At 59.1% G+C, this 11,243-nt stretch overlaps 1 long non-coding RNA gene across 2 annotated transcripts in view; it reads right to left on the bottom strand.

Annotated features, from left to right (window-relative positions):
• Positions 1-1,413: 1,413 nt before the first annotated feature.
• Positions 1,414-11,243, bottom strand: part of LOC125158832 (uncharacterized) — a 60,503-nt gene continuing 50,673 nt past the window's right edge. For both annotated transcript variants that reach the window (XR_007149537.1, XR_007149538.1), the window contains exons 2-4: positions 8,661-8,814; positions 2,525-2,671; positions 1,414-1,658 (exon numbers count right to left, since the gene is read on the bottom strand). This is a non-coding gene — a long non-coding RNA (uncharacterized LOC125158832). The remainder of the gene's footprint in view (positions 1,659-2,524; positions 2,672-8,660; positions 8,815-11,243) is intronic.

Raw genomic sequence — 11,243 nt, 5'->3', positions numbered from 1 at the left:
GGGACCCAGCCTGTCCCATGGCAGGGTGACAGTGGGGTCGGCCACACCCACTCAGGGGAACTAATGGCGGGGGCAGGGGCCAGGGTTCCCACCTGGTCACCCGCGGGGGGAGGCAGCCCTTTGTGGAGGGAGGCAGCCCTTAGTGGAGAGCTCTGGTGGGGAGCACACAGCCTTCTGGAAGTTTCTGAGCACTCGAGGGCAGAGGCAGGCTCCTGTGGGCTCCCCTGCCCATCCCCAGTCCGGCCTGGTCGGGGCCTGTTGTGCTGAGCAAAGGCCTCCGTGTCCAAGGCCACTGCTGCCCCCACTTAGTTTCCTCTCAGGAAGGGGCCCTGCCTCCCTGTGGCTTAGGTCATGATGACAAATGGAGGGCAGCTGACCCCTAGCCCCGGGGTCAGAGGGCACCTGCACGTACCCACGCCAGGCAGCCTTGGAGGAGGGGCTCGGCCCGAGACGGCAGGCCTGTACTTGCTCAGCACATTGGTCCCTCTGAGGGGCAGGAAGCCGGACAGGGTTCGACCCCCCCCCCCCCCCCATACGAGGCTCCCCACGGCCACCTTGCCCTTGAAGCAGAGGATGTCGTGTGGCCAAGGCCGGCCGCATCGGCATCACCAGGGATCTGAGAGAAATGCAGGGTCCCGGGCCCACCCGCAGAACCAGGCCCAGCCCACTGGGGCCCCGAGGCGCAGGGCCAGCGAGAGGGGCCCCAAAGCCCGAGCCAGAAAAGAACCACTGTGCGCACTGCCCGCTGCTGCTGGTGTGGCCCTGCCCTCCCCTTCCCCTGCACCCTGGCCTCCCGGGCTGGCTGAGCTTACCCCGCCCCCCCCGGCGACAGTGCTCGCACCCGTCAGCACTCTCTAGCAGCCCCCCAGAGAGGAAAGCGCTTCTCAAGCACTGACATGTGAGTGAGCCAGGGAGGAAGAGGGGACCTCTGCCCTGGGACACCCTGGCTCCACCGCCCAGGGTCTGGGGCAGCCCCCGGGGACAGCAGGGCCGTGGGGGCGACATGTGGCCGTGGCCCTCGGGCCAGAGGGGACAGTTTGAAAGTGTGCGCTGGTCCGGGGGCCCGGGGACGAGGCCTGGGCCCCTGTGGTGGGAGAGGGGCAGATGGGCCAGCTGGGACTCTGTCATCTGGAAGGCCGGTGGCCAGCTCGCTGCTCAGTCGGGAACTGGCCCACATCTGCCCAGCACTCAGCTCACGCACGCACTTGCCTGGGCGCTCCTCCACTCTGACCCAAGTGGTTAAGTTTGCGTTAGGAAATTTTCTTTTTTTTTTTTCAACGTTTTTTTTATTTATTTTTGGGACAGAGAGAGACAGAGCATGAACAGGGGAGGGGCAGAGAGAGAGGGAGACACAGAATCGGAAATAGGCTCCAGGCTCTGAGCCATCAGCCCAGAGCCCGACACGGGGCTCGAACTCCCGGACCGCGAGATCGTGACCTGGCTGAAGTCGGACGCTTAACCGACTGCACCACCCAGGCGCCCCGTCGTTACGAAATTTTCATAGTAGAAGCGACTGCGTCCCATATGTCTGCGACTTAGACTCGGCGATGAGCTTTTCGCCAATTTTTCTGCGCAGCCGATAGTCATAGACGTTGTGGAACCCACTAGCATCGTGCGGACATGCACGTACTTCCGTCCTAAATATCACAGCGGCATCTCTGAAAACGGAAAGACATTCGTCCCTGCGATCACGATGCTGTTAGCTGACCTAGCAAAAGTAACAGTAATTCCCTAATCGTCTGCTACCTGGTCTGTGTTCGGATCTCCCCAGAGGACCCCAAAATTGACCAGGATCGAACGGAGGCCTGCGCGTTGCACTGGGGCGTTTTTATCCCAGGCCAGGGTCCCCGGCTCCCCTGATTTCCCTGCGCTGCACCGTTGAGGAGACCAGGCTACGGCCCCGGGGGCAGAGTGGCCCCGACCTCAGCGCTGGGATGAGCCCGGACCGCAGGCGAGGGAACTGAGGCCTGGCAAGAGGGACCCCAGCGACGCCCCAAAACGGCATCTGTCGACACAAGCCGGGGGAACGGGATCTGCCTAGGACAGAGTCACGGCCCAGTCGGGACAAAGTGCCCAAGGCCATCCGCCAGAGCTGTCAGGACCCCCTCGGCCGCAGGTGGATTCGTGTGGACACGGAAGATGATGTGGTTCCACCAACGGGCGCCAAGGATCGAAGGGCAGACTTGCCCACGGCCGCCAGCAGGTGGGTGGTAAGCGTGCCCGGCTCCTGGCGGCTCCGTGGGGCGCACGTCAGCCCTCGGAGCCCCAACACCCCAGCTGCGGCGATGAGCCTACGAACAGGGTGACGTCCCACCGGGCGAATGGTTTCCGCGTGTCCTTCCTCCAGCGTCTCCGCTTCTGCTTCGATGGCCGGGCACCTGGGACTCTCTGAGAACGGTCCCAGAGCCCCGGCTTACCGTGGGGGAGTCTGGAACCCGGCTCTGCGGTGTGGCTCGCCCCCACCCCGAGTCCCCCCCGCCCCCCACCCCCGGCGGGTGGACCTTGACCCCAGGACGCCGCTGACCTGGGGTGTTGTCTCTCCTTCTGTCCTTCCTCACCCGTCCTGGTTGCTCCCGTGGCCTTTACCGCCGGGACACAAATCCTGCTTCAGGTCTGTCTCCAGGGAACCGGATCTGGGACCAGGAACCAGCTGATGACCTTCCCAATGAGCCTTTCGAGAAATCTTACAGCGTCAATGGAACTGCTTCCCAGGGAGAAGTGCTTCATATTTACATAAATTTGCATACCGTTCTGGGTCCCCAGAAAGTCCACCCACACCGCCCCACTTTGAGACCACGTGCCCGTGTTCGGGTCTGCTGCCTTGTGCGGGGCGAGGGCGTCTGATGGAGGGTGACGGGCGGCCCGCGGGGTCCGCGCTGGGACCCCAGCCCTGCACCTGCAGGCTGAGCAGCTCTGGGCAGTCCCCCCCGCCCCCCGGTGCCACACGGGCCTAACAATAAACCGGTTCCCACAGGGTTCTCAGGGCGACTGGTTGGGATCATCCACAGAAAGCACTTAGCCCACAGCCGGCGCGGCATAGGGCTGTCTGAAACCCTTACAGTCATCCCTTTACCGTGAGATGCTTCACGTCCCTACTGGGCTGCGTGTTACAACTAAATGGACTGAGTCGCCGGAGGCCAATGAGAAAGGTCTGATTCATTTCCAGGGTCCAGATATTTGAAATCACACACCGCGGCTACTCTCTGCGTATCATCTCAGTTAAACCCGCAGACAAATCCTGCCGGGCGTGATGTTGCCCGATGGGGAAGCAGGTGCAGCACCTGGGGACAGGCGAGCTGCCCCCCACCCCGGCTCGCAGCTGGCAGGGCGGCGGGACAACGGGCCTGCCCGCGGTCCCCAACCCCCACCCCCCCCCCAAGAGCCCTGGATGCGGTCGGGAGACTCCCAAGTGCCAGTGTTTGTGTCTTCTCTGGAAAGAGGTCTTGAGCACGGAAATCTGGACCCGTCGTCCCACCTCCCGTGTCTTCTGCTGTTCATCAGCCTTGGAAAGCAGCTAAAATATCGCTTCCGCCTCGCGGGTTCCCATGCAAATCACTCCCAGAGCTGGGGAAAGTGCGGTGCCTTCAGCAGGTCACAACCTTCGCCTCTTCCTCTCCTTTCCGATGCAGGAACTGAGTGTAGTTCCTTTCTCCCCACACCGGCCGCCGGAGGAAGCCGCTTCTGGCCACCGCAGCCTGTGCCGGCAGAGGCCTGGGTGGGTGGGCTGCTGGCTTCCTGCCTGCCCTTTGCCCCCTGTCATCCCCGGCCCAACCCCCACCGACCCATGGGCCGCCTTCAGTCCCACGTTCCCACTGCTCCTGCCAGGCAGCCCACCTGGATTTCACCCACTCGCCGGGCGAGGGTGGCCAGGGCTGGCGGAGCGGCCTCCAGTGACGCAGCCAGCTGTCCCCCCACAGGACAGCCGCCAACCACGCTGGGGACCCCGGAGCCCGCAGGTCGCGGATCGGACGCTGTCTACACGGCCGCCCTACTGCACCACGGAACAGAACGGAGGGAACAGACCACCCACGATGATGTCAGCAAGCATCCCGCCCTTGAGAGGGACCGACTGGGCCAGTGTGCAGACCCTGGTCCAGCTGCAGGCCGCATCCCATGCCAAGAAGCTGCCGTCCGGCTTGAATGCTCCTAGGAGCGGGGAGCTCGCTCCTTTCCAAGGAGAGGAATTTATCTCACGTAAGGAGATGACACTGGCCTCGCTGCCCCCTCCTCCATCAGACCTTTGAACCATCCCCCAAAGCAAGCCAGCTGCGGCCCTGAGACCCCTGAACTGCCCTTCCTCCCGAGACTTCCCTGTGTCCCTTCACCCTTTCTCTGGCATCCTCTCTGAACCGCCTGGTGTCTGCTCAGGGAGCGTGCCAAGCCGCAGGGCTACCCACCTGCTGGCCTCCCTGAGCGCCAGAGCCAGAGAGACGCTCCCAGCGGCTCAACTCTGTCTCCCTGCAGGTGCCGGGACCCTCCCCAGCACACGTCCACCCACACGCCTCCCGGAAGAGCAGAGGTCCCAGGTTTTCGTGCGTGCTCGGTCTCCGGTAGAACTGAGCGGGGAAAGAAAACCCACAGGAGGACCCAAGGGGCGGGGGGGGGGGGGCAGCCAACCGGCAGAAGGGGCCCTAAGGCTCAGCTCGCACACCGATGAGGGGAGTCCCGACCCCCGTGCTGGGCCGGCCGGGGCTGCTGGGGCATCAGTCGTCAATACCCCTCACAACGTCCGCGCGTTCAACCGAGCCAGGCCGCTGCTCGGAACGCAACCAGGGAAGACGCTTGGCTCAGCGTGCTTACGACGGTGAAAATGGGAAGGAACAGCCACACGCGCCCCCGGCGGGGCCGGGGATGCGGACACGGGTGTGGCCCTGGGATGCTACCCTTCAGCAGCCACTGAGAGTGTGGTACGAAACTGCTCAGGAGGATGTGGAAAGAGGCCCTCGAGACGCTGTTAAATGGAAAAAGGAAGGGCGCCTGGGTGGCTCCGTCGGTTGAGCGGCCAACTTCGGCTCAGGTCACGAGCTCCCGGTTCGTGAGTTCGAGCCCCACGTCGGGCTGTGCGCTGACAGCCCAGGGCCTGGAGCCTGTTTCGGATTCTGGGTCTCTCTCTCTCTCTGCTTCTCCCTGGCTCTCACTGTCTCGCGCTCAAAAATAAATAATCATTAAAGATTTAAAAAAAAAAAAAAAGATTCTCGGTCTCTCTCTCTCTCTCTCTCTGCCCCTCACTGGCTCACTCGCTCTCTCTCTCTCTCTAGCTCTCTCTCAAAATAAATAAATAAACTTTAAAAAAAAAACAGAAAAAGGAACATAGACGTAACAGGACTCTGATTTTGTAAGACTCCGCATATAAACACATACATGCAAAGAAAATATCTATAAAATCGTTTCGGCTGCGCTCCACAATCTTTACAGGTCATTTCTGAAGTGTAGGATTACAGGTGATGTGTGTTTAATACCTCGTTCATCTGTGCAGTCCAACTATTTTGCGAGATGCTAACTCTCGCTACCTGGACGTCTTTGAGGCACGATCTGCGTCCAAAACCGGACCACTCTTTTCAAGTGTACATTTCATCATGTTCTCACGAGTTTGTACCGCCCGCGTAACCCCCCCCACCCCGCCGCAAACGAGACACAGAGCTTCCCGTCATCCCCGAAACGTTCCCGTAAGCCCCTCTTCCGACAACCCCTGCCCCCTCCCCCAATCCCGGCCCCAAGCAACCATCGATCTGCTTCTCGCTACTAACTGAGGTCCACCTTTTCTAGAGTTTTATAAAAGGGGAATCACGCTGTGTATGGTCTCCCGCGTCTATGTGCTTCCACTCGGCATAATGTTTTTGAGATTCGCCCACATTCCACGAACCAGCAGTGGTTTCTTCCCTTCTCGTAGCCGAGTAGGGTTCCACGGTGTGGCTATGCCTCGGTGTGTTTACCGACTCGCCCTTGATGGGCATCAGGGTTGTTTCCAGTCTGGGGCTGCAATTACAAAGTAGCCGTGAGCATTCATGTTCACATCCATCCGTGGGCATATGCTTTCCTTTCTCCTGGGGAGACGGGCTCATACAGTAAATGTATGTTTGGTTCTAGAAGAATCTACAAAACTGTTGTCCACAGTGAGTGTATGATGGTACGTTCTCACCAGCAACAGAAATTCCAGTCGCCCTACTCCTCGTCAGCACTTGGTATTGTCTGGTCTTTAATTTAGCCACTCGAACGGGTGTGTAGCTCCCTGTGGCTCTAACTTGCGTTCCCCTGAGGACTCGTGTGGTCAAGCGTCTTCAGTGTGCTTGACGACCATTCGTGCATCTTTTTGTCCGAAGTATCTTCTAACATTTTCCCCATCTTTTCGTAGGATTGAATGATTGTCCAGCGTAACACATTTTTGTTTTGTTTTGCTTTTAATATACTGGATAACGGTCCTTCGTCCGATGCACGCGTCATGAATATTTTCTTCCTACCAGTGACCACAGTGGCCTTTCCCATTTTCCTATGGTGTCTTTTGAAGAACCTGAGTTTTAAATTTTGCTTAACATTAAAATATCAATGTTTTTCTTGTACAGTTTACATTCTTTGGGTTTTTATCTAAGAGACCTTTGACTACCCAAGGTTACGAAGATCTTCTCCTATGCTTTCCCCTTGGAATTTCGTCGTTTTGGCTGGCATGTTTAGGTACGTAATGCATTTCGGTTTAATTTTGTGAATGGTGTGAGTTAACGTTCAACGTGCATTTTTGTCTGTCACCCACGATGTCCAAACTTGGAGCCGCTGGCCACAGGTGCCAGCTGCACGCTTAAAACGTGGCTAGTCCGAATCAAGACGCGCTATCCGTTAAGAATACACAACACATCTCAGACACCTGGAGCCGAGAAACAAAGTAAAATGCCTCACTGGTGATTTTACTGATTGTACGCTGAAATGACAACGTTGTGGGTATACTGGCTTAAACAGACTACATTATTAAAATTAATTCTACCCATTTCCTTTCACCTTTTTAGGATGGCCGCCGGGAACTTTAAATCACGTGTGCGGCTCGCATCGTGCTTCTGCTGAACGGCACGGGGCCCGGTGGACACCCATTCCAGGAAACGACTCCCCTTCCCCTGAATCACTTGACCACGCACGTGCGGTTCAGTTCATGGCTCTCTGCCCCGTTCCACTGGTCCCCACGTCTGCCCGTGAGTCACAGCCATGCCGTCCCAATTGCCACGGCTTTATCAGAAGGCTTGAGATCGGGTCACGTAAGCCCTCCCACTTTATCCTTGTTTTCCCAATGTGTGTTTGCTCCCTTCAGTTCTTTCCATCTCCGTGGTGGTTCTCACGTCGGCTGGCCAGGGTTGTTTTTGTGTTTGTTTTTTTAAGGCTGTTGAGATTTTATTAAGATGACGTTAAATCCGTAGATCAGTTTGGGGAAGGCTGGCATCTTAAAAACGGTGAGTCTTCTGGGCCATAACGTGGGGTAGCACGCCGTTTCCTTAGGTCGTTGTCGCTGTTCATCAGCAAACCGTCCATCAGCATTACGGATTCGCTTGCCCCGAAATAGGTGATGGTTTTGATACAATTTGACACGGTGCTTTTAGGTTTTTATTTTCCAGCTATCGATTATAGAAGACGTGACTCAATTTTGTCGTAAAGCGATCTAGTATTTGCTGCCTTGCTACGTTCACTTACTGCTTCCAGGAGTTCTTCGGTGACCTCCTTAGAAACTTCTACATTTACAGTCGTAACCACATGTTCTTCCTTCTTTCCGGCGGCTCCCTCCTGGTGATGCCTCCCCGCACCCGCCGTGCCCTCGGGGGGCAGACCGCGGTGTGCAAGGGGCGGGGTGGCGGGCACCCCTGTCTCGGCCCCTGTCAGGGACACAGTCAGCCTGTGCTGTTGGTTGCTTTCTATTGTTGTCGTTAATGTTTATTTCGTTTTCAGAGAGAGCGAGCGCACTTGCGCGAGCAGGGGAGGGGCAGAGGGAGGGGGAGACGCAGAATCCGAGGCAGGCTCCGGGCTCCGAGCCGTCAGCACAGAGCCCGACGCGGGGCCTGAACCCACGGACCGCGAGATCGTGACCTGAGCCCGAGTCGGATGCCTCAAGGACGGAGCCCCCAGGCGCCCCAGCCTCTGCTGTGAAGTGAACCGCAAGCTGCAGGCATCCATTGATCCGTGAGCCTTTCTCCGGTTCAGAAAGTCTTCCTCCTTCCCAAAGCGAGAGTTTTCATCATGAGCTGTTGTCAAATTCTTGAAACGTGTTTTCCGGCCGTACCAAGATGGCCTTCTGGTGTTTTCTGCTTCACTCCGTTAAAGAGGGTATTCTCACGGGGTGCCTGGGTGGCGCAGTCGGTTAAGCGTCCGACTTCAGCCAGGTCACGATCTCGCGGTCCGTGAGTTCGAGCCCCGCGTCAGGCTCTGGGCTGATGGCTCAGAGCCTGGAGCCTGTTTCCGATTCTGTGTCTCCCTCTCTCTGCCTCTCCCCCGTTCATGCTCTGTCTCTCTCTGTCCCAAAAATAAAAATAAATGTTGAAAAAAAAAATTTAAAAAAAAAAAAAAAAAGAGGGTATTCTCGTGTGCCGGACCAGCCCCGCTCGCCTGGGGTAACCACTGGACCCTAGCGCCCCGCGTGCTGGGCTCTCCGCGTGACGGAGGGAGGCTGGGCTCCGCCCTGACCCGCTCACCTTAGAGCCCGGCCGCCCCGGGCACCAGCAAAGGGCAGGGCTCCCAAGCTCTGTTCTCTCCAGGTTCTCGGCGGGGAACGTCCCCAGCACAGCTAGAGGCTCCTGGATGCTGCGAGCCACGTCCAACAACAGCATCCACGTGTCCTCGGCAGCCCTGCAGGGAAAGGTGCCCACGTAAGGCCGTGACCGTGGCGGTCTGTCAGCACGGCTTGACCGCAGGAGCTTCAGACCCCGCCTGTCATCAGGTTCACTTAATCCCCAGAAAACGGTCTAATCCATAGCGTCCCCCGCAGGATCGAGGACAGAAAGCGTGATTTATTGCTGCTGAAGTGCGTCCTTTCATATTTCCAAACTGCCTTAGGGAGCAATTTCTCACAATGTCAACAGCTGGCTGCGGAGAAGAGGAAAGGGGCAGAGCCAGGGGCGGGAGAGGGGCCGCACATGCTCCCTCGTCCCCGGGGCCCCGGGACCCCGCGCCCGGGACGCTGCTGACCACCTCGGGCGGGGAAGACGCCTGGCCCCGCATCCTCGGGAGGGGGCTCCTAGGGCCCTGGCCCCGCGTCCTCGGGAGGGGGCTCCTAGGGCCCTGGCCCCGCGTCCTTGGGAGGGGGCTCCTAGGGCCCTGGCGTGACCGGCTTCCGGGGCCTGCGGGAGGAGCCCGGGTCCTCCCCACTTCCTGCCCGCCTGCGCCCAGCTGCCTGGTTTTATTAGAGCCAGTTGTCTGTGAGTTTCCTAGAAACAAAAGGGGCTGATCTCATCCGCCTCGCCCAGAGAGATGAAATGCTAGCACAAAGGCCTTCGCCTCGGGCCCAGGGCGTCTCCAGGACCACCTCCCTGAGTCCTCACGACCCCCCAGGAGGCCACTTGTACCACGACGGCCCCTGCCCAGGAGGGGAAACTGAGGCACGGCTGGAGTGGGGCCAGCACTCCTCAGGCACTAGGGTGGGGCTACAGCAGGAAGCCCCAGGACTGCCCCTCGTGACCTGGGTTCCCAGCAGCCACCACTGTCTTCCCGGCACAGCTGAGGACAGGGGCCGGCAAGGTCGGGGCCCCGAGCTGCCAGGGGCACGGGACTGAGGCTGCTCATCTGAGGACCTGTGCTCACAAGTGACCGTGGCCCCGTGACCTCCCAGCGGGGGGCACCGACACCACCCCCAGAGCGGCACCGAGAAGCCACACCGGTGACCTGTGTGCCGGCTGCTGCCTGCTCCTGTCCCGGCCGTAAGCTCCGTGAGGGCCTGTCCCCAGAGGCCAGAGTCGTGCCTGGCACGCGTGGGACTCCGTGAAAATGTCGAACGAATGAACGACAATACTTAGCGTTCCCTAAGCCCTTGCTCATGTCGGGGATGGCGCTCAGGACTTGCCCGCGCGGATGCACCTCCTTTTTACCTACCGCACGCAGTCAGAACCCCAGCACAATAGCGACACTTCCGTACGGTCGCCCGCTATCCTGGCGGCCAGCGGTCTCGGCCAGGTCCAGCTGGGCGGGGGCTGGGCGCTCACTCACCTGTCTGGCCCCCGGGGCTGGCGAGACTAAGACCCGGGACTGGAGGGGCTCGTGGTCACCTCCTTCCCCGGGGTCTTTACCCGTGGTCTCGGTGAGACTTCCGGGTGGCCAGAATATCACATGTGTTTTAAATCTACCCCAGGTGAGTGCAGTCATCTATCTCCACTTCACAGATGAGACAACGAAGGCACAGAGAAGTTAAGCGGGCGGCCCAAGGTCACACAGCAAGTTAGTGGAGGAGCCAGGATTTGAGCCCTGAGTCTCTGCCCTTGACCACCTCCCTGTGTTACAATTCCAGGGGCTCCTGTTCCCCTGACACTCCTGCCTGGATCCCAGACCAAAATCCTATTTCTTCTTTTTTTTGTTGTTTATTTTTGAGAAAAAGAGAGAGAGACAGTGCAAGCAGGGGAGGGGGAGAGAGAGGGAGACACAGAATCCGAAGCAGGCTCCAGGCCCCGAGCTGTCAGCACAGAGCCCGACGCGGGGCTCGAACCCACGCACCGTGAGATCATGACCTGAGCCGAAGTCCGTGGCTCAACCAACGGAGCCACCCAGGCGCCCCCAAAATCCTACTTCTAATGAGAGGGGTAAGTTGAATCTTCAGTTCCAACCAAACAATATTTTCAAAGCTCCCTGGAGCCCCCAGCCCCAGGTTAACCCATGGTGATGCTAATGAGGACACAGTCCCTGCCCTCGGGGAGCTCCGGGCCAGGCAGGGAGACAGGCCGTCCCCCCAAGGGCTGCCGGAGAGCTGTGGGTGAGACCACGGAAGAGCTGGCTGGCCTGGGCAGAGGGGACAGGAGCATTGACGCCTGGGGATCTGACGGGACTTCACCACGGACACGTGACATCTGAGGGACTTCGGGCGGGGCTCCTCGACCTGACCTCAGCATGGCTGACATTTGGGGCCACATGCTTCTTGCCACGGGGTCTGTCCTGTGCATCGTACAACTGCACCCCCTAGCTTTGACCAGGAGCACCCATACCGCCAACTGCTGACAACGAGAAATGTCTCCAGATGGTGCTGAATGTTCCCTGGGAGCAAAGTTACCCCTAGTGGGGAACCACTGGCACAG

The sequence above is a fragment of the Prionailurus viverrinus genome, unplaced genomic scaffold, assembly GCF_022837055.1.
Source record: "Prionailurus viverrinus isolate Anna unplaced genomic scaffold, UM_Priviv_1.0 scaffold_38, whole genome shotgun sequence".
Lineage (NCBI taxonomy): Eukaryota > Metazoa > Chordata > Mammalia > Carnivora > Felidae > Prionailurus > Prionailurus viverrinus.
The sequence above is the reverse complement of the archived record's forward strand: the minus strand, read 5'-3'. Positions and strand labels throughout refer to the sequence as shown.